This window comes from Amblyomma americanum, unplaced genomic scaffold (assembly GCF_052857255.1).
Source record: "Amblyomma americanum isolate KBUSLIRL-KWMA unplaced genomic scaffold, ASM5285725v1 scaffold_37, whole genome shotgun sequence".
Taxonomy (NCBI): Eukaryota; Metazoa; Arthropoda; class Arachnida; order Ixodida; family Ixodidae; genus Amblyomma; species Amblyomma americanum.
The window spans coordinates 488,239-512,296 of record NW_027526509.1 but is presented as its reverse complement, the minus strand read 5'-3'; the positions used below and the strand labels follow the sequence as shown (position 1 = coordinate 512,296).

The 24,058-nt window shown below is 47.4% G+C and overlaps 1 protein-coding gene and 1 long non-coding RNA gene across 6 annotated transcripts in view; one reads left to right on the top strand and one right to left on the bottom strand.

Annotated features, from left to right (window-relative positions):
* LOC144112053 (TBC1 domain family member 13) overlaps positions 1–24,058 on the top strand; it is a 288,796-nt gene that overhangs the window by 209,581 nt on the left and 55,157 nt on the right. The gene's annotated exons all lie outside the window — the stretch shown is intronic.
* On the bottom strand, positions 1,015–23,654 carry LOC144112050 (uncharacterized). The gene is made up of 4 exons (XR_013310182.1): positions 23,481–23,654; positions 5,466–5,594; positions 2,625–2,728; positions 1,015–1,501 (listed from the first exon to the last, which is right to left on the bottom strand). It is a non-coding gene; the product is annotated as an uncharacterized LOC144112050 (long non-coding RNA).

The window sequence follows — 24,058 nt, the reverse complement described above, 5'->3', positions numbered from 1 at the left end:
ATGTCACCTCTCAGTTTTTCAGCAAAAAGAAAACTACCTTCCCAAAGTACCACATCGTTCATAGCGAGAAAAAAGAAAAGCCAGCCAGACTTATATTCCTGTTTCTAGTATCCAAAGTTCTCACAGATTCCCTGGCCCTAAGTATAAAGTGACAAATCTAGCTAGTGGTGACCTTTTGCTCGAACTGGTCGATATCATTCAGATTTCCCCCGCAGGGGGGCGCCTGCAGCTTGCAGGCGTCGCGACGGTGATTGGCGACACCGCGGGTTCCCGAGCATCCGCAGGGACATCCCCGCAAGGGGATGATGGTGAACTGTGCATCACCACGGACCCGAGCACCCGCACCTCGCCGTGCGTGGCATCGCCGTGTCCGGGGAAAAGGGGATCCTGGTGGTTGAGCTGATGCCGAGCGTTTGGACCTTTAAGGCCCCTTGGCGGAGGCAACACATCACTTTGGCCCCAGCTTCCTGCAGACGGCACCTCCGGCCTGACCCGACCGGGAGGAATCGGCAGTCGCCTTTTCCTATCTTCCTCTCCATCTTTCACTTTCCTATCTCTATCTCACAACTCTCCTATATCCTACTCAGTTCTTGGTTTTTCCTGTTTTCCTGGCGGCGAGGGTTAACCTTGTGTGACCAACTACCCTGAGTTGAGTCATATTTGGTTATAGTTAAGGTGTACAGCTGGCGTGGGCAGGACTTGCTTTCAAGTTCCTGTCCCGTCCCCTTGTTGGACTCTGTGGTGGGTGGCTGGCACCATGACCGAAAAACTAAATTTTTTCATGGCTCCACCCTTATCCAAACCTGATCGCTCTCTAAAAAGAGGGCGGAACGAAGCAGCTGATTTTTTCTCAAAAAAGAGACAAACATTTTCAAAGTTCCACGTAATCCACAGTGAAAGTGACGGAATACAGGCAAGAATAATGTCCCCATTCCTTGTGTCAAAATGCTTAACCGATACCTTGGGCCCTGGCTACACGGTCTCAAAAATGTCTAGTGGCGACTTACTTCTTGAGCTGCGCGACAGCATCCAGTGTTCCAAACTCTCCAACATTGCGTCTATAGGGGACATCGCTGTCTCTGTAACCCCCACCGATCTCTAAACACAGTCCGAGGTGTAATCTCTGAATCAGACTTTTCATCACAGAAGATGAAATGCTTGAAGGGCTTACCGACCAGAATGTAATCGACGTTCACCGAATCAAGATCCGCAGGGATAACAAAGAAATAGATACCAAACACATGGTCCTCACATTTAATACTAGTACCTTGCCCGAAACAATCGAAGTTGGATACTTGAAAGTCAATGTCAGACATTATATACCCAATCCCCGCCGATGTTTCAACTGTCAAAAGTTTGGCCACGGCTCACAAAGTTGCCGCGGCCGCAAAACCTGCGCGAAATGCGCTTCGAAAGACCAGCATTCTGAGGAATGTGACGCAGCACTGCGCTGCGCAAACATCGAAGGAGACCATGCAGCGTACTCCAGGGCATGTCCGTCCTGGAAAAAAGAAATGGAAATAATTACCATAAAGACAAAAGAAAACATTTCATTCAAAGAAGCAAGGAGGCGTTTTGCGCTTACGAACACATTCTCTTTCACAGCAAAACCCAACTTCGCTGATGTGGTGCGCGGGGGCGTAGCACCACACAGCTCTACGGCACCTGCCGAGGCTGCTTTCACAGAGCCAGTGGCAGGGCCATCCACGCCCCAGGCAGGGACAGCGAAGGCTGCTCTGCCACCCTCAAAGCAGGGAGCGCCGGTCCATGGGTCGGCATCCCGCAGGACCTCCCCCCGTCGGGAGAGGCCTGAAACTAACACAACCGCGGGCCCTCCGCGGTTCTCCAGCACCTCGGTTGAGGTGATGGATACAGCACCCACTCCGCCTCCACTACAGAGGCGGAACAGCTCTCTTGAGTCGAAAAAAGACAGGCCCCTCATAACGGGCCCACCATATAAGTAAATCTCCTTTCATTTTCACTCAAAAACACAAGCATGGCTTTTTTAATTCAATGGAATTGCAGAGGACTTATGCGGAATTATAGTGACATAACACATATTTTAGGGTCAATGTTACCCATAGTTTTATGTCTTCAGGAGACCAATCTTGGTCCACAACATGTACATATCCTGAAACATTATCAAACTTTTAGACGCGATCGCGAGCAGGCAAATCGACTTTCAGGAGGCGTTGCAATTGTCGTCCAAAGCGGCGTCCCTGCTCGAGAAATCAAGCTCAATACAAAACTTGAGGCGGTTGCAGTCAGCATCGTCAGCTATAAAACACTAACAATCTGTTCCGTATACATTCCTCCACATTTTACACTAACAGTCCATGATCTAGAAGAATTGATAGATGAACTTCCAGAGCCATATCTGGTAGTTGGGGATTTTAACGCTCACTCCCCTTTTTGGGGAAGCGAGCGCTGCGACTCTAGGGGGCAAACAATCGAAGATTTTATCCTCTCAAATAACATCTGTCTTTTAAATACAGGAAAAGCAACTTATTGTTGCCCAAGCTCGGCAAAAATGAGCTTTCTCAATTTAGCTTTCGCATCACCATCGCTTTTTAACGATTTTAAATGGGATGTTTTAAATGACCCCCTGGGAAGTGATCACCTACCTATTATCATCAGCCTCTCATCGTCTACTGCAGTCATCCCCACAAGACCACGGCGCTGGAAACTTCACCTCGCCAACTGGTCACTTTTTACAGCAAGTGCCACACTAGAAAAAGAATTTTGTGAAGATCTCAGCATAGACGAAATTAATGGAAAATTTACTACATGCATAATATCGGCCGCTACACTAGCCATACCACAAACAACAGGACTCGTACACAAAAAACATAAAGTATGGTGGACACAAGAATGCACATTGGCAAAAAAACAATAAAATAAAGCTTGGGGCTCTCTGCGTCGGTATCCCACAGCGGAGAACTTCATTGCCTTTAAGAGGGCCAAGGCCAGAGCGCGGTTCGTTCGGAGAAATGCCGAGAAATCCTCGTGGCAGAAATATGTGTCCTCAATAAACAGCTCAATAGCTTCAAAAAAAATGTGGGAAAAGGTTCGTAGATTCAGCAGTGACCATACCCCTTTCACACTTCCTCTATTGACTACACCCGGGACACAAACATCATTAGAAGAACAGGCCAACATACTGGGTGAGCATTTTTCTGAAGTTTCCAGTTCGTCCAATTACACAAACACGTTCCAGAAGCACAAAGCAATAGCAGAAAAACAAAAACTTCCATTTGCAGCAGGTATGCACGAGGACTACAATCAACCCATCACACTCCAGGAATTGAGTAGGGTATTATCTTCTGGTAAAAAGACAGCACCAGGCCCAGATAATGTACATTACACTATGCTCGCCCATCTCTCTGAGGCTGCCGTGCAGGCATTGTTGAAGTTCTGTAACAAAATATGGACAACTGGGAATATACCTGAGGAGTGGAAGAAAGCAACAATAGTACCTTTTCTGAAACCCGGAAAACCACCAACAAGTCCTAACAATTACAGACCAATAGCCCTCACCAGCTGCATCGCTAAATCTTTCGAAAGCATAGTAAACATTAGACTGACCTGCACACTTGAATCTCGTCGACTCTTAGATTTACATCAGTGTGGATTTAAGAAAGCATGCTCGACCACTGATCACCTTGTCCGCCTAGAAAACACCATCCGAGAGGCGTTCATCCACAAACAGCACTGTATCGGTGTCTTCTTCGATTTGGAGAAGGCATATGATACCGCGTGGAAGTTCGGCATCCTCCATGACCTAGCAGATCTAGGGATCCGCGGCAGGATGCTGAACTGCTTGAACGACTTCCTGACTAACCGCACATTCAGAGTCCGTCTGGGAGCAACTCTATCAACGACATTCGCCCAAGAGAATGGCGTACCCCAGGGATGCATTTTAAGTACGACACTCTTTATAGTAAAAATGAATTCTTTGGCCAATGTAATACCTAAGTCCGTAATGTATTCAGTTTATGTAGATGACATACAGATAGCATACACTTCTTCCAACATACTGTCCTGCGAGAGACAAATACAAATCACACTAAATAAACTGGCTGCTTGGGCAGAGAAAAATGGATTCAAGTTCTCCCCTCAAAAAACAGTAGCTGTTTTATTCTCATTACGACGAGGCCTACAGGTCGATCCCAATCTGTGCTTGAATCAAACCACACTGCCAGTCAAAGAGGAACATAAATTTTTAGGCGTCACTTTTGACAAGAAACTTACATTTCTGTCACACATTAACAACCTGAAAAAGAAAGCATCCCAAGCTCTCAATGTATTAAAGGTACTCTCGCGAAAACGGGGGGGGGGGTCCGATAGAGCATGCCTATTGCAAATATATCGCTCTTTGGTGCGCTCCAAGCTGTACTACGGGTGCGTGGTATATGGTTCGGCAAGAGCATCCTACTTGAAACGACTGGACCCTGTTCATAATCTTGGCTTGCGCCTATCAACTGGAGCTTATAGAACATCCCCGGTAAAGAGTCTACGTTCAAGCTAATGAGCCCACACTAGAGGATAGAAGAGTCACACTAACATGCACGTACATCCTAAAAACCCGTTCTCTCCCTAAACATTTCTGCTATCCCATTGTTACCAAGTGCCCATCTAGGAGATTATTCAATAATAAACCACATTTTATCAGGCCACTAATAATGCGCTTTGAAGATAAATGTGAAGACTTAGCAGTGCTGGACGCCCTACCTAATATTGCACAAAGACATGAATATCTACCACCATGGTACAGCCTTCCTTCAGTGTGTGACTTCACATTGACACACGTAAACAAAGAGAAAATACCACACGAGCACATACTGCAAGAGTTCTTTGCACTACAAGAAAAATATGACACTTACACCGAATTTTACACTGATGGCTCAAAAACAGAAAGTCATGTCGGAAGTGCAGTAATTCAAGGAACAAATGAAAAAATGATACGACTGCCACAGTATGCATCGGTATTTACTGCGGAGTGTTATGCCATCTTTGTAGCTGTAGAACAAATAGTAAAACAAAACATAAAAAATAGCATCATTTACACCAATTCACTCAGTATGCTAAAAGCGCTGCATTCTACAAACGTTGCTGACCCCATAATAGGAAAAATCATACATAACATAGTTAAAATTACAAAGCAAAAACATAACATTATATTCTGCTGGGTCCCTAGCCATGTTGGAATTTTAGGTAATGAGAGAGCAGATGCTTGCGCAGCACAAGCTAGAATTGGCCATATAAAACAAGTTAACATACCACAGAGGGATTTTTCTAAATTACTGCACAGTAAACTCAGGAATAAGTGGCAGATTTCATGGGACGAACAAACAAACAACAAACTACATTCTATAAAACCTGTTTTGGGAGAATGGAGATCATGTACACATCAGGAGCGTTTCATAGAAGTTATTTTGTGTCGACTACGCATTGGACACACACACCTTACTCACAACGCGGCCGCGATACCTGCGCCAAATGTGCCTTCAATGATTATCAATCAAACGACTGCGATGCTGCGCCGCGCTGCGCAAACTGCGAAGGCGACCACGCCGCTTATTCAAGGTCGTGCCCTGCATGGAAAAAAGAAAAGGAAATAATTACCATAAAGACCAAAGAAAATATAACATTTAAGAGACAAGACAGTGTTACACGACGACTCAGGGCACATTCTTTTTCACTGCATGTACAAACTTCGCCGATGTGGTGCATGGGCACGGCACACCACAGCGGCCTTCGGCACCTGCCCAGCTCACGCCTAGTGAGGCTGAGGCAGGGCCATCCGCACCTCTGGCAGATCCAGCGAAAGCTGCTATGCTATCCCCGAAAAAGGGCCCGCCGGCCACCAAGTCAGCAGCCCGCAAGGCTTCCCCCGTTCGGGAGAAGCCCACAACCTCCCTGCCCGCGGGCTCCCCGCGGAACTCCAACGCCTCCAGTGAGGCGATGGACACAAGTCAGAGCTCACCTCCGCCGCTGCGGAGGCGGAACTCTCTTGATCACAAAGAAGAAAAAACCTTAACAACAGGCCCTCAGCAAGGAGGGACCTAAGGTCTCAATACAGTCACCCCCAAAATCATCATGGCATTCGTTATCCACTGGAACTGCCGTGGAATTCTAAATAACTATAGTGACGCAACAGATATCCTGGATTTTCTATCTCCTGTAGCACTGTGTCTGCAGGAGACCAACTTGGGACCTTCTCATAAAAATATTTTTAAAAAGTATAAAGTCTTTCGCCGTGACCGTGAGCAGGTAAATAAGTTCTCTGGAGGCGTTGCTGTTGTAGTTCAGAGCAGCGTTGCAACCCATGAAATAAACCTCCAGATGAATTATGAAGCCGTTGCAGTCACCGTCCTAAGCTTTAAAACAATTACCGTATGCTCTATATATCTTCCACCACATCTCACTGTTACACTACAAGGTCTAGAGGAGCTTTTTAGGGAGCTACCGGAGCCATATCTGGTAGTCGGAGATTTTAAGGCGCATTCCTCGTTTTGGGGGAGTGAACAGACAGACAGTAGAGGTCGGATTTTAGAAGATTTTATTCTGTGCAACAACGTCTGCTTGCTCAATACAGGCAAACCCACATATTGCTCTTCATCCTCAGGTAAAATGAGTTGCATAGACTTGTCTTTTAGCTCTCCATCTGTTTTTACCGATTTTAAGTGGGATATTCTTGATAACCCATACTGAAGTGGTCACTTTCCAGTGGTAATTAACTGTGCATCACCACCACCAATAATCCGAACAAAACCACGCCGTTGGATGCTGCACTTAGCGGACTGGGCACTATTTCAAGAAAAGGCGTGTCTGGAAAAATTTTTTTCTGATGATCTTAGCGTTGACGAACTAAATGAAAATTTTATAACATGTATCATTGCGGCTGCACATCTAGCCATTCCTCAATCGTCAGGAGTTGTACGGCAAAATAATAAGCCCTGGTACACACAGGAGTGCAGAGAAGCAAAAAAGAAACAAAACAAAGCCTGGGGGAACTTTCCGAAGGTACCCCACTCACGACAACCTCATAAATTTTAAAAAGGCGAGAGCAAAAGCACGGTACATACATCGCAATGCTGAGAAAGCTTCATGGAAAAACTACGTATCGTCCATAAATAGTTCAGTTACATCGAAACAAATGTGGGAGCAAGTCCGCAAACTTAATGGCAGCTTTACTCCTTTCACAATTCCTTTTCTAACAGCTCTGGATCTACAAACAAGCATTAGCGAACAGGGCGACAAACTAGGGGAATACTTCGCCACAGTTTCTAGCTCCTCGCACTACACACAATCATTTTTGAAGTACAAGAGCACAACAGAAAAACAACGACTGCCGACAAGTGGCAGTGCAAATGAACGTTACAATAAATTAATTACACTACAAGAAATCCGTACAGTACTTTCGGCCGGCAAACAGACAGCACCAGGCCTAGAAGAAATACATTATGAAATGCTTGCTCACCTCTCCGAAGATGCTGTAGAAGCTCTTCTAAAATTATGCAATAAAATATGGGAGTCCGGAAAAATGCCAGGGGCGTGGAAAAACGCCTTGGTTGTGCCATTCCTGAAATCTGGAAAACCGCCAATTTCGGCTGGTAGTTACAGGCCAATAGCACTTAAGAGTTGTCTTGCTGAATGTTTTGAAAGTGTGCTAAATATTAGGTTAATGTTCATCCTTGAATCGTGCAAACTTCTTGATATCCACCAACGTGGATTTAAAAGAAACATGGTGTACAAATGACCATCTCGTCCGTCTTGAAAACACAGTCCGTGAAGCATTCATACACAAACAGCACTGTCTGGCAATATTTTTTGACTTGGAAAAAGCTTATGATACCACCTGGTGGCTTGGGATTCTTCGTGACCTCGCGGATCTAGGTATCCGTGGAAGGATGCTAAAGTGTTTAAAAGACTTCCTCTCTGACCGCTCCTTTCGTGTACATTTAGGTTGCACGCTTTCGAAAAAAATCATCCAAGAAAATGGCGCACTGCAGGGGTGTATTCTAAGTACCATACTCTGTTGTAAAAATCAACTCAATATGGCAAATAATTCCAAAGTCCGTCATGTATTCCGTATATGTTGACGACCTTCAAATTTCATGCACATCTTCCAGTTTATCAACATGCGAAAGACAGATACAGCTTACACTGAACAAACTAGTGACTTGGGCAGACCAAAATGGATTTAAGTTCTCTCCACAAAAAACAGTTGTCGTCCTTTTCTCACTGAAAAGAGGCACGCAGATTTATCCCACCGTGCACTTGAATGAAGCTGTTCTACAAGTAAAACAAGAGCATAAATTCCTAGGCATAACTTTTGACAGAAAGCTCACATTCTTACCCCACATAAACACCCTCAAAAAGAAAGCTTCTCGATCTCTAAATATACTGAAGGTACTCTCACGGAAACACTTGGGGTCCAATAGGTTATGCCTTTTACAGATCTACCGCTCCGTAGTACGGTCCACTTTGGACTACGGATGCATTGTGTATGGGTCTGCAAGACCGTCATACCTCAAAAAACTGGATCCCGTACATACCCTGGGTCTTCGTCTATCAACTGGTGCATGCAGAACATCCCCCATAAACAGTCTATATGTAGAAACAAATGAACCCTCTCTTGCAAACAGAAGAGCAATACTTACCTGTGCATATGTACTGAAAATAAGATCCTTACCAAAACACCTTTGTTACCCCATAGTTACCAAGTGCACATCTAGAAGACTGTTGAATAATAAACCAAAATCAATCAGACCGCTGTTATTATATTACGCTTTGAAGATGCATGTCACGAACTGGGAATACTAGATGCTCTACCTAAAATTGCCCCGAGACACGATCCATTGCCGCCATGGTACTGCCTTCCCACCGCATCTGACTTCACGCTTACACGGTTTCGTAAAGAACAAACACCACATGAACACCTACTACAAGAATACTTGGCTTTGAAAGAGAAATATTCGAGCTACATGGAGTTTTACGCGGATGACTCTGAAACAGCGATGCACGTTGGAAGTGCCGTAGTACAGGGGAAATGGTAAAAAATAGTAAGATTGCCAAGTTATTAATCAATCTTTACTGCCGAATGTTACGCAGTGTGTATGCCTTTGGACGAAATAGTACATGAGAACATCGAAAACAGTATAATATACACAGATTCTCTCAGCCTACTTACTCACAGCGCTCCAGTCAAGAAATGCAGTTTAATCATTAGTAGGCAGCATCATACACAACACAGCAAAAATTAACAACACAAGGACATATGATAAGGTTCTGCTGGGTCCCAAGCCACGTCGGCATAGAGGGTAACGAGAGAGCAGACACAACATCAGTAAGAGCTCAAAATGGCGAAATCAAAAATGTGAACATACCTTTTAAAGACTGCATGAATTTCATATATAACAAATTAAAGAACAAATGGCAGAAAGAGTGGGATAATGAACTGAACAACAAACTACACTTTATAAAGGCCACCTTGGGGGAATGGAAGTCATGCAGACACCAGGGACGTTTCACTGAAGTAATCTTATGTCGACTTTGCATAGGACACACACACTTGACACACAACTACTTACTTACAAAAGAAGCCAAGCCCGTATCTTAACCATATCTAAACCATATCTAAACCATATCTAAACCATATCTTATTTACATGTTCAAACCTAGAAAAGCTGAGAAAGGCGTATTTTAGTCAATTTTATAATCAATGCATTCCATTTCACCCAGCACTACTCTTGAGTAATAATGCAATTGTTGACATTTCTTATGTTTTTAACTTTTTACGAGAGGTTGGTTGTCTTAATGAACTGTGTATGGCTCAGTTATATGTGATACACCTCAGCCACTTTCTCATTACTGAGAAGAAGGCTGAGGTGTATATTTCATTGGTTGGGGGTCTCCACATCCTTCCTGTGCAAAGGATCGCCGCTGACGTTACCTGACCTTTTTTAAAGCTTTTACCATCGGCCATTACGAAAAATTCTGCCTTTTACCTTCACTAGATGGTGTGAAATAACATTTTAGGTCCTTTACACCTCTGCTTCATTTCTGTTATATAAAATCCAGCACAAGACAATTTTATATACCTTGCATTTGGCGCATGATGGCCTTAGCCGCCTATGTGCCATAAAACAAAAAAACAAAAGAAACTTAGCTTGCAGGTATATCATAGAATGGTGATTTAGAATATGCATTAAGACATCAAATATCGCTCCTGGAAGGAAATATATGGCAAAATAAGTTACCATGATTAGGTCATTTCTTGCAGGCCTTCATAGTAATATATCAATTAAAGCTTTTTTAAGAATAAGCAGACACGTGCAAAGGCCCACAGCACATCGTAAAGCTAACAAAATAGCTATAAAGTCATTTTGTTGATGACAAATAACAAAGTTGCAAAGAAAAAACAATGTGGCAGTAATTGGCCTACACTTGGCCTAATTGCTAGTCTATCTTGTTTAAAGGATGAACGAAAGCTTTAGTATGTGCAGTGGGCCTTTGGTAATGCCTACATTTTCTTTAAGAAGCTTTCTTTAACTGATAAATTACTCTAAAGGCTCATAAGAAATGGTCTAATTGGGATGTTATTCTGTCATAGATTTTCTTCCGGATGAGATATTTGAAGTCTAAAGGATATTTGAAATCAGCATTCTGTGGTACACCTGCGTGACAAGTTTCAACAAGCGAGATCGACAAATAAAACACACGTTTTTAAGACCCTCGTACCCCCTTAAATTGCAGGTAAAATATGCGGAGGGAAAGAACTCTATTAATTTAGTGGAAAAAAAGTAGATTTGAGATTCTTATAGAAAATGAAAAAGACAAATGAGAAAGAATTCATTCTTTGATAACTCAAGAGGCAGTGTCCTACTCTTTGAAGCGAGATCAAGGTGTCTCGGAACATGAAGCTACAAAGGCAAATTTATAATAAGGGAGTAATTACTCATTGACATCCAACCGAGCGCAGCCATATGGCTACAGAGGAAAGCTATACAGCTTTCTCAGAAGCTTTATAGTTAAAGAAAAATTCGTCCTGGACCAATTGAGCTAACCAGGACGGCAAGCTCATGGTAGGGCGAGAGCGAAAAAGACAAATTGAAAAAGACAAAACCACCTTGGGGGATTCCCCTAAACATTTGAACAAAGACAAATTTAACCAAGAAGGTGACACGTATGCACTCTGTAATAAATCCATGGAAACAATTGAACATATTTTACTCGAATGTGATCGTCATCTGGATGTCATTACAGGCACAGTCAATCTCCTCGAGGCTCTTGGGTTTAGAGATAGCAAAGGTAATGTGAATGAAACTGCTGTAGATGTTAGCAAAAAGCGATTGGAAGATTGATGGCTCAAATGCAGGGTGGTGACGTAAGAATTCAAGTTCAGGATTAAAAATTGGACATATGTAAAGGTCAATGAATGTTGTATTTAAAGAAAAATGTTGAATTTTAGATAACAGCTAATTTTGGCAAATTGGTTTAGAGATGTGTAAAAAAAAAGGTTATACTGAGCATGGTGGCACCTGCTACCACTCTGTTGCAAAGGGGACACTCCTAATGTCCTAACATCTATCCATCCATTCATCCACCCTCCTGAAAAGTGGCCCCTGGGGCTAGTTAGTTTTGAAGCGGAGTTTCCCCACTGGTGTGATCTGAGAGCCGCCTTTGTTCTGCCAATGTGGCAGACAGGCTTTTAAGCAAAAGGAACTTGCTTGAAAATAAATTTTCTGTTGTTTCCTTATTGTTTGGTATGTTCAGTGGCAAAAAATGCTGCGTGAGGCTTTTGCTTCGTCCCCTGTGAATTACATTGAGTGAGCGGTAATTTACTAAATTTGGGGTTGTCTAATGATTTAAGCCAGACAAGGTTGGCCCTTTTTTCGACATGGCAATTTCATGTTGGGAGCTTATGGATTCTCGTGTGTTGAATGCTCAGACACATGTGATGGCAGCTTTTCACAAAAGGTCTTCCATGTTTTAGTGGGAAAAAACTAAGCTTGGTAAATTAATGATATGAATAAAGAAAGGTGGGGGAGCATATTGCAGCTGGCTGGGCTTTATGCCTACAAGACTACGATTACACCATGGTCTGTAAGTCCGGTCGGCTACACACAGATGCCGATTGCCTCTCCCGATATCCCGTTGAACCCTCTGACCATCCTGGCACTGTCTGCTGTCTGCGACACCGACCTGTTCTCGCTCTCTGCTATTGCTCACGTTGGCGATGAACAGCGACGAGATGCCGAGTTATGCTCCATTATTGACCGCCTCAGCTCCTCCTCATCTGACTACTCTGCGCCAGTTTGTGCTGCATAATGACACTTTATACAGTGGAAGCCTAAACCCCGCCGGCCCTGACCTCCTGCTCGTTGTGCCCAAGCACCTTCGCACTGTTGCCCTCTATGAGCTCGATGACCTCCCCACTGCTGGACATATGGGTGTCTCGTGTACTTAAGTCCGCATGCGTTATCGCTTCTTTTGGCCCCGCCTCTACCAGTCTGCCGCCTCTACGTCCACTTGCTTCTCTTGTTAAGCAGTTCACGGATGGGTGCTGTAGCCTCGGACAGATGCAGTAGAAACCTTCCCACGTAGTTAACCAGTCCTAGAAGTCTGCTTACTTCGCCGACATCGGCCAGAGGTTCCATGCACTTGACGGCTGCAACCTTCTCTGGGTCGGGCGAGATACTGGCACCGCTGATAACCATGCCAAGGAAGTTCACGCTTGTGATGGCGAACTTGCATTTTGACTTGTTGAGGGCCAGCCCAGCCTTCCTGAAGCGGCTTAGGATTTCTTCCAGTCTGTCATGCTCTGCACGGTTTCTGCCAAAGATCAAGTCATCAATCATGTTTACAACACCGTCTTGGCCTTCCAGAGTGTAGCACATTTGCCACTGAAAGTATTCCAGCGCCGACGTTATTCTGAAAGGCAACCTGCAGAAGCAGTTAGCGAGCAAATGGCATTATAAAGGTCGTCAGCTCTCGAGACTCTTGTGCTAGTTTCACTTGATGGAAACTCGATATTGCATCAAGCTTCGAAAACACTTGCACGTCCCCAAGAAGTCCCAAAACTTGATCAACGGACGGCAAAATGCGACGCTCGTGCAGAACAACCTTGTTGAGCTTGGTAAGGTTGATGCAGATGTGGTAAGAGCCCGACGCCTTCGGTGTAACGACCATTCCTGCGCACCACGGTGTAGGTCTTGTTACCCGCCGAATTACGTCCTCAGCATCGAGCTTGTCCAGTTCCATCTTTACGACGCCTTGCAACGGGATGGGCACCCTCCTAGGTACTCGCAATGAGAAAGGGACTGCGTCCGGCTTTAGGCAAATGGTGTAAGCCTCACGGAGTACGCCCAAGCCACAGAACAGCTGGTCCGGCGCTGCGCCCCTGCGTTCTGTGTGGTTAACAGGGTTTACAAACTTGACAACAGCAAGTTCCTGAATTGCAGGAACCCCAGAAGTGGAACGACCTGCGAGCAAACAATGTACAGTTTTTGCCTTACTTGTTTTTCCACTCCAAGCAGGCGGCGAACGTTCCGAGCACGTCCAAGGGTTGCCCCGCTGGCCCTGTTAGCTCTCCTTCTGGCACCTCGAGATGCGCTGGAATCCCAGAAAATGTAGTGGGGACAACAGTTGTTTTGGCACCGCTGTCGACTTTAAAGCGGAGAGGCATTCCGTCCGCCTTGACATCCACAAACTTCGCCCGTATGCCGCGGCCCAAACCAACTGCACTCGGCTGAATTGGCGACAACTGCTTGCTCGAATGGCGAACTGCTACGAAGTGACCCTTTTTTCCACACTTATTGCAACTTGCGCAGTGTGCTGGGCATTCTGAGGGTCGATGAGGAGAGCATCCGCCGAATCCACACAGCGAGGTTGAACTTGTGGCCGTGGTAGCAACATTCGCACATGCTGTGGTGGGCGTTTCTGCGCAGCCTTCACTGCATCAATGTTTATCACGCCTGGTTCCATTATCGCTGCTGGCCCACACGCTAAAAGAAGTGCCTGTTCTTTTTTATCATCTTCTGCGCCTGTTCGAGTATTAGCTTCAGGTTGTGGCACAGCTTATCCGACAGCTTGGTGTCGCGAAGGCCAACAAGAAAGTGGTCATGGACCAGTTGCTTTTTCGTGTTCCGCGAAGAATAGTTGCAGCGCTTCACCATGTTCCCAAGAGATGTAAACGACACATCAGCTGACTCACCTGCCTGTTGAACGCCACCCGATTCTTGGCCGATCCCCCAGTGTGGGTATGTGCCATGTTTTGATAGGCTAACAACAACAAATCCATTCAGTTTCCCAACGATGATGCTGTACTTGGTGAAGTCTTCGTCTTGGACTTGCAATGAGCGTAAGATGTCGCATGTCTTGGGTCTCATGCAATAGGTGAGGTGCGTTTCCGAAGTGGACGCAAAGAACCATGGGAAAGTTGTCTGCCAGCTACTTCCGGTTCCAAATTTCTTGTACACACTGCCTTTTGCATAGCAATTGCCTTGCATGCATGCATTCACTCATTTATTTGTGCTGCGACACCGCTTATTGCACAGCAGCACCGTAAGATCGGCGTGTGCAGCGTATAAACGCGTCCTGAGCGCAGAAATTGACAGTAATTAAAGGTAGCTGTGTTTTGCCGGGGTTATAATATGCCTGAGTAGGCTGCCCGCTTTGAGTATGCTCGGCAGTCAGTTGAACTGGTTTAACGCGTTGGTCATTATATATTTGTTTTTTTTTCGCCGCACTACGATGGCAGCGAAGGGCTGAAACATGCTCAGTTTAGCAGGCGATAGATGTATTTTCCTCACAGCATGCAAGAGCTGCAAGCCATCCATACATGCCTTAGTGCGCACAGCCCATCTCAACACATCGCACTGCATACGCTTAGAAAGCCTCCTACCATTTACATTATTTTGGTTGCATTTCATGCGAAAAAACACAACGAAGCATAGCAGAGTCGATGTTACGTTGGTCTTGCGATGATGCAATACAATAAGTGGTGTTGCAGTGCAAATGAATTAGTGTAAGGAGCGATATTAATACAGCGACTTCTGTGAAGCCAGCGAGAAGGGGGAGAAATTTTGAACCGGAAGTAGCGATAGCAGACGACTTTCCCATGATCCTTTGCGCTGAATCAGAAAGCGCACCTAACCTGTACAGCTGCGTTCGAACGTGAACTTCGTCACTTGCTGCATTTAGGCCGGGTACAAAACGGTAGTCGTCGAACTGCTGACACCACCGTTTCCATGTTTATTTATTTATTCGCATTCGCATTTCCTGCAGCACCGTGAAGGCATAATTGCAGGGGGGATACAAACATACAATTTTCAAAGATAATCTTACAGCATGCGATTCCCAAAATCGAACTGGGGCAGCGGCCGCAAGTTCAGTGCAGCAACCACTGCGACTTCTTTGACAGACCCTTTCTTGTCGGCTTCCTCATCTGGCTTGCTACCTGCTGCGTCATTCAGAGGCATGGCCGGGTCGAAGTGAAAATGTGAAAACCACTTCTAGCATCATGTAGAGAGATGACGGACGAGGCTCCACTCTTCGGCCCACAAAGAAGTGCTTGGCACTATTTTTTGCACCTTTTATATACACGCACACAGGAACAATACAGAAGGGTGGCGTCCTCTGATAGTTAGTGGTTTTTAGTATGGTTACTAGTGCTACTACAGAGGTTGGGGATACTCTGTGGCCTAGCAGCATTTGGCATCCGGGGAAGGCTGTTGAACTGCGTAAATGACTTCCTATCCAACCGTTCCTTTCATGTACGCCTAAATTCAACCCTCTCAGAGAACCTTGTTCAGGAGAATGGGGTACCTCAGGGATGTGTTTTCCTTAGCCAAAATAATAACACGAAGGCGATGAAGCACCTTCGTGTGTCTTGTCTCGTCCTCTGTGTGTGTGTTTTTAGCGCTGGTTCTTAATGTGATGGATCACAACCAACTCGCCCAATCGTCAGTTCTTCTACAGTTCATCACTTGTACCTGGGCTTCTTTTATGTGTTGCAACCTGGAGCTTTCAAACCCAGCTGGGCTGTCACCACTCATAGCCGTATGCATATGCAGAGCGCACACTGCGTCTTGGCATTGCCGCTATAATACCTGCCCACGGGATCTTAAGGCGCTTTGCGGTTGGTTGAGTTGTAAGTTCAGCGCCTTCGTGTGTCTCGTCTCGTCTGTGTGTGTTTTTAGCGCTGGTTCTTAATGTGATGGATCACAACCAACTCGCCCAATCGTCAGTTCTTCTACAGTTCATCACTTGTACCTGGGCTTCTTTTATGTGTTGCAACCTGGAGCTTTCAAACCCAGCTGGGCTGTCACCACTCATAGCCGTATGCATATGCAGAGCGCACACTGCGTCTTGGCATTGCCGCTATAATACCTGCCCACGGGATCTTAAGGCGCTTTGCGGTTGGTTGAGTTGTAAGTTCAGCGCCTTCGTGTGTCTCGTCTCGTCTGTGTGTGTTTTTAGCGCTGGTTCTTAATGTGATGGATCACAACCAACTCGCCCAATCGTCAGTTCTTCTACAGTTCATCACTTGTACCTGGGCTTCTTTTATGTGTTGCAACCTGGAGCTTTCAAACCCAGCTGGGCTGTCACCACTCATAGCCGTATGCATATGCAGAGCGCACACTGCGTCTTGGCATTGCCGCTATAATACCTGCCCACGGGATCTTAAGGCGCTTTGCGGTTGGTTGAGTTGTAAGTTCAGCGCCTTCGTGTGTCTCGTCTCGTCTGTGTGTTTTTAGCGCTGGTTCTTAATGCGATGGATCACAACCAACTCGCCCAATCGTCGGTTCTTCTACAGTTCATCACTTGTACCTGGGCTTCTTTTATGTGTTGCAACCTGGAGCTTTCAAACCCAGCTGGGCTGTCACCACTCATAGCCGTATGCATATGCAGAGCGCACACTGCGTCTTGGCATTGCCGCTATAATACCTGCCCACGGGATCTTAAGGCGCTTTGCGGTTGGTTGAGTTGTAAGTTCAGCGCCTTCGTGTGTCTCGTCTCGTCTATGTGTGTTTTTAGCGTTGGTTCTTAATGCGATGGATGACAACCAACTTGCCCAATCGTCAGTTCTTCTACAGTTCATCACTTGTACCTGGGCTTCTTTTATGTGTTACAACCTGGAGCTTTCAAACCCAGCTGGGCTGTCACCACTCATAGCCGTATGCATATGCAGAGCGCACACTGCGTCTTGGCATTGCCGCTGTAATACCTGCCCACGGGATCTTAAGGCGCTTTGCGGTTGGTTGAGTTGTAAGTTCAGCGCCTTCGTGTGTCTCGTCTCGTCTGTGTGTGTTTTTAGCGCTGGTTCTTAATGTGATGGATCACAACCAACTCGCCCAATCGTCAGTTCTTCTACAGTTCATCACTTGTACCTGGGCTTCTTTTATGTGTTGCAACCTGGAGCTTTCAAACCCAGCTGGGCTGTCACCACTCATAGCCGTATGCATATGCAGAGCGCACACTGCGTCTTGGCATTGCCGCTATAATACCTGCCCACGGGATCTTAAGGCGCTTTGCGGTTGGTTGAGTTGTAAGTTCAGCGCCTTCGTGTGTCTCGTCTCGTCTGTGTGTGTTTTTAGCGCTGGTTCTTAATGCGATGGATCACAACCAACTCGCCCAATCGTCAGTTCTTCTACAGTTCATCACTTGTACCTGGGCTTCTTTTATGTGTTGCAACCTGGAGCTTTCAAACCCAGCTGGGCTGTCACCACTCATAGCCGTATGCATATGCAGAGCGCACACTGCGTCTTGGCATTGCCGCTATAATACCTGCCCACGGGATCTTAAGGCGCTTTGCGGTTGGTTGAGTTGTAAGTTCAGCGCCTTCGTGTGTCTCGTCTCGTCTGTGTGTGTTTTTAGCGCTGGTTCTTAATGCGATGGATCACAACCAACTCGCCCAATCGTCAGTTCTTCTACAGTTCATCTCTTGTACCTGGGCTTCTTTTATGTGTTGCAACCTGGACCTTTCAAACCCAGCTGTGCTGTCACCACTCATAGCCGTATGCATATGCAGAGCGCACACTGCGTCTTGGCATTGCCGCTATAATACCTGCCCACGGGATCTTAAGGCGCTTTGCGGTTGGTTGAGTTGTAAGTTCAGCGCCTTCGTGTGTCTCGTCTCGTCTGTGTGTTTTTAGCGCTGGTTCTTAATGCGATGGATCACAACCAACTCGCCCAATCGTCAGTTCTTCTACAGTTCATCTCTTGTACCTGGGCTTCTTTTATGTGTTGCAACCAGGACCTTTCAAACCCAGCTGTGCTGTCACCACTCATAGCCCCGTATGCATATGCAGAGCGCGCACTATGTATTGGCATTGCCGCTATAATATACCTGCCCACGGGATCTTCAGGCGCTTTGCGGTTGGTTGAGTTGTAAGTTCAGTGCCTTCGTGTGTCTCGTCTCGTCCTCTGTGTGTGTGTTTTTAGCGCTGGTTCTTAATGCGATGGATCACAACCAACTCGCCCAATCGTCAGTTCTTCTACAGTTCATCACTTGTACCTGGGCTTCTTTTATGTGTTGCAACCTGGACCTTTCAAACCCAGCTGGGCTGTCACCACTCATAGCCGTATGCATATGCAGAGCGCACACTGCGTCTTGGCATTGCCGCTATAATACCTGCCCACGGGATCTTAAGGCGCTTTGCGGTTGGTTGAGTTGTAAGTTCAGCGCCTTCGTGTGTCTCGTCTCGTCTGTGTGTGTTTTTAGCGCTGGTTCTTAATGCGATGGATCACAACCAACTCACCCAATCCTCAGTTCTTCTCAGTTTATGTTGATGATCGTCAGATAGCCAACACATCAACGAACATATCAACATATGGGAGACAAGTACAACTGACAATAAATAAACCTAAACTAGTGACAAGGGCAGACAGAAACAAATTTCAGTTCTCTCATAAAACAGTGGCCGTCATGTTCTCTCTCAAACGAGGCTTTCAGAACAATCCCACCTTCCACCTATGGGAAACTGAATTACCTGTAAGAGTTACTCAAACTTCTAGGTATAATTTTCGATAAAGAGGTCGCATTCCTTCCACACATAAATAACGTGAGAAAGAATGGTTCTCGATCCTTGAATGTCCTAAGGATGCTTTTACAAAAACAGTAGGGGTTCGATAGGACATGCCTTTCACGCATTTCTCGTGCTCTAGTATGATCCTGCCTAGATTATGGGTGCATCGTGTTTGGGTCTGTGAGACCATCATACCTAAAACGACTAGGCCCCGTGCATAACCTTGGTTTACGTCTCTCAACTGGTGCACACAGTATGTCCACCATAAATAGTCTCTATGTCGAAATCAATGAACCGTCCCTTTACAGACAGAAGAATATCCTCACATGCACATATGTGCTGAAAATCTGTTCCCTGCCAAAACACTTCTGTTATCCCATAGTTACGAAGTGCACCTCCAGAACAATGTTCAGCAACAAATCTCAGTCAATCAGACCTCTGCTTCTCTGCTCTGAAGATATTTGCCAAAACTTGGAAATACTGGATACCCTTCCTGATGTGCACGACCCATTCCCTCCATGGTACAGCCTTCCCACTTTATGTGACTTGTGGGGTTTGAATGGGGAGATAAATACGTTCTCCTCACTCAATCGCGGCTGACACGGTTCAGAGCCGCCCGAACCCCACCCCGTGATCGCGTACGCTACCGAGCGCTCGCCGACAACGGCGGGCCTTGCTCTGGGGGAACAAAGGAACGACACATAGGCTGACACAAACAGCCATTTATTGCCACAGAAACAATAACGCCAGCTAGCAACAAGGTACGCTAATGAATCAAGGTCGTCCGACTCACCAGCAAGGTTCCGAGCGAATGTTCGCCCGCGCTAGGGCAAGGGATATATACTCCGAAGGCCGGACGGGACGAGTACGGGAGCCTGTCTCCCCGTCGCATCCTCGCCCCGCCGGCGAAGAGCAGAGCCGCGAGCGACACGTCCGCCCGCGCCGACGATCCCAGCCGAAGCCCCCATGCCCGCGCGCGGGCTTTCGCAGTCTCCTGCGCAGCGGTGCTGGCGCCCTCTCTTGCCAGTTAATGTAACTGACAAGGGAATGCGCTCAGCCTCGAGGTGAGACTGCCGCTGCACGGTGCCTCGCGGGAAAGCAAACTCAGGGGGCTGCAGGGCAGGTCCCCACATCCCCCCAACCTTAAATAGACCCACGCGCCTGAAAGTACATGCTATGGAGCAGTCTCCTGGTCTTCATGTTCTTGAGGCACGTCTTTCAGCAGAGGTCACCGACAGCGTCCACGCAGACTTCCGCGGTATTCCGAAGGTGGCGTGAAGGTCTCCGCTTCGACGACTCGCATGGCCCGCGGACTACCGTGTCCGCAGGCCCGCGAATCAAAGGCCGTTGGTAAAACTGCAGGCCAGGATCCTGCAGTAGTCGCCAGGGCAGCAGCAGCCGGAGGTGACTGCTGACTGGTCTCGCCACAGCTGCCCCGGATGGATGCGGCGAACAGGATACAGGCCGCTCCGTCGCAGCAGGTGGCAGCAAGACGATGTGCACTGGACAGCAAGCCTGGGTGGCTCCACCGGATCTGCAAAATTGCCGAAACGCTCTCGGCGTGCCTTTAACGTAGGTCACTGGAGCGGAAACGGCATCCGCAAGGGTCTCGTGGCACAATGCCTAACTCGCTAGCAAAACGTGTCGGCGGTTGTGCAAACGCAATGTTCGAGTGAACAAAGCCCTTTCTTGAGTTGAACGAGACTGCTCAGTTCGTGGGAGGTTACAAAAAAAAAAACGGGTGGGCAGCAAAGTGCGCCCCCTCTCAACGACACGGTCCGGTGGTCGTGTCTCTTTTAACGTGGTGCAGGCAGCTCCGAAAAGCCTCAGGCCTAACTACCACTCCGACAACGACCGTAACCACAACAAAGACCCTAAACGGGTTATGTGCGCGCAGCTGTGAGGAGACGTCAGCTTTGTGGGGTGGTCCTACCCCGCTCACTGCACAAAGCAGCTTCTGAGGGGTCGGCGCCCACCGCATCGGACGGTGTCGGAGCACCCGGTGCCGAGCTGCAATACCAGCGAGCTCGTAGCGGCACCCGTGGCCCCAGGTCACCCGGCTCCCGGAGCCGCGACTCCCAGAGTCGAAAAAGAGACAGTAGAGAAAGTATATACAGAAACTCGGACCACCCACGCGGCTTCCGTACTCACTCGCTTCGGGCTCGGCGTCTCCGCGGGCGCTAGGCCTCACGCTCCCTCGATGCGGACCAAGTGATTCTCATGATGAAACTCCAGGGAAATCTTAATTAAAAATGTGCTGAGCATGTCGAAAAGTTCAAACATGCTGCAGCGCAATACACCTCGCACTCAAGAAAGCATGCCGCAGGTCCTAGCGATCAAAATTCACTCTAGGCCTAGCACTTGTCAAGTCCGGACAAAGAACGTTCCTCGAACCGAACCGACAGTCGTCCAATGTTCCAAGAGCAGGCCCCACGTTGGGCGCCAGATGTGGGGTTTGAATGGGGAGATAAATACGTTCTCCCCACTCAATTGCGGCTGACACGGTTCAAAACCGCCCGAACCCCACCCCGTGATCGCGTACGCTACCAAGCGCTCGCCGACCACGGCGGGCCTTGCTCTGGGGGAACAAAGGAACGACACATTGGCTGACACAAACAGGCATTTATTGCTACGGCAACAATAATGCCAGCTAGCAATAAGGTACGCTAATGAATCAAGGTCGTCCGACTCACCAGCAAGGTTCCGAGCGAATGTTCGCCCGCGCTAGGGCAAGGGATATATACTCCGAAGGCCGGACGGGACGAGTACGGGTCTCCCCGTCGCTTCCTCGCCCCGCCGGCGAAGAGCGGAGCCGCGAGCGACACGTCCGCCCGCGCCGACGATCCCACCCGAAGCCCCTTCTCCCACGCAGCGATGCTGGCGCCCACTCTTGCCAGTTAATGTAACTGACAAGGGAATGCGCTCAGCCTCGAGGTGAGACTGCCGCTGCACGGTGCCTCGTGGGAAAGCAAACTCAGAAGGCTGCAGGGCAGGTCCCCACAGACTTTGCATTAACGCACATTTGAAAAAAACAAACACCACACGAACATATATTACAGGAATACTTGACACTACAAAAAAGAATATGTGAACTGCACAGAATTTCACACTGATGGCTCAAAAACAGCAGATTGTAAGAAGTGCTGGAGTACAAGGAAACGGGCAAAATATAGCGAGGCTGGCAAACTGCACATCCATTTTTACTGCCTAATGTTGGGCAGTCTTTGTAGCTGTAAGCAGATTAATAAATAACAGCATTGAAAACCTTGAAAACAGCATAATCTACACAGATTCGCTTAGCCTGCTCAAGGCATAACACTCCAGGAATTCCCCGCAGGGGGGCGTCTGCAGCTTGCAGGCGTTGGTGAGTGGCGGCACCACGGGTTCCCGAGCATCCGCAGGGACATGCCCGCAGGGGGATGATGATGAACGGTGCATAACCACGGACCCGAGCACCCACGCCTCGCCGTGCGTGGCATCGCTGTGTCCGGGGAAAAGGGGATCCTGGTGGTTGAGCCGATGCCGAGCGTTTGGATCCTTAAGGCCTCTTGGCGGAGGCAACACACCACTTTGGCCTCAGCTTTCTGTAGACGGCACCTCCGGCCTGACCCGACCAGGGGAAATTGGCAGTCGCCTTTTCCTATCCTCCCCTCCATCTTTCACTTTCCTATCTCTTTCTCAAAACTCTCCTATCTCCTACTCACTTCTTGATTTTTCCTTCTTTCCTGGTGGCGAGGGTTAACCTTGTGTGACCAACTACCCTGAATTGCATCATATTTGGTTATAGTTGAGGTGTACAGCTGGCGTGGGCAGGACTTGCTATCAAGTTCCTGTCCCATCCCCTTGTTGGACTCCATGGTGGGTGGCTGGCACCATGACCGAAAAACATTTTTTTTATGGCTCCCCTACTTTCAAAGCCTGATCGCTCTCTCAAAAGAGGGCGGAATGAGGCAGACAACTTCTTTCAAAAAAGAAAAGTAACTTTCCCCAATTATCACGTGATCCACAGTGAACAACAATATAAACAGGCAAGAATAATATACCCCTTCCTTGTGTCAAAGTGCTTGACTGAAATCTTAGGCATTGGCTATAAGCTGTCAAAAATGGCCAGTGGCGACTTATTGCTTGAACTGTGTGACAGTGTCCAACTCTATAAGCTCTCCAACCTTACGTACATAGGGGAAATCCTTGTCTCCGAGACTTCTCATCGCTCACTTAACACTGTCCGAGGCGTAATATCGGAAAATGATTTTGTTCACATAACTGAAAAAGAAATGCTCGAAGGGCTCATCGACCAAGACGTCATAGATGTCCACCGAATCAAAATCCGGAAGGACAATAAGGAAATAGACACAAAACACATGATCCTGACTTTCAACACCAGAACCCTGCCCGACACAATCGTTGTGGGATATTTGAAAATCAATGTAAGACCATACATACCAAACCCTCGCAGATGTTTCAACTGCCAAAGGTTCGGCCACGGCTCACAGAGCTGCCGCGGTCGCAGAACTTGCGCAAATTGTGCTTCGAATGATCACCAGTCTGGTGTATGTGACGCAGCCCTGTGCTGTGCAAACTGTGAAGGAGAACATGCTGCATACTCCAGGACGTGTCCATCCTGGAAGAAAGATAAAGAGATAATCACCATAAAGACAAAGGAAAACATTTCATTTAAAGAAGCGAGAAGGCATTTTGCGCTTACAAACACATTCTCCTTCACTGCAAAACAAAACTTCGCTGACGTGGTGCGCAGGGGCGTAGCACCACACAGCACTCCGGCACCTGCCAAGGCCGCTTCCACCGAGCCTATGGCAGGGCCATCCACGCCCCAGGCAGGGCCAGCGAAAGCTGCCCTGTCATTGCCAAAGCAGGGAGCGCTGGTCCATGGGTCGGCATCCGCAGGACTTCCCCCCGTCGGGAGAGGCCTGAAAACAAAACCGCGGCCCCTCCGCGGTCCTCCAGCACCTCTGTTAAGGTGATGGATACAACACCCACTCCGCCTCCACTACGGAGGCGGA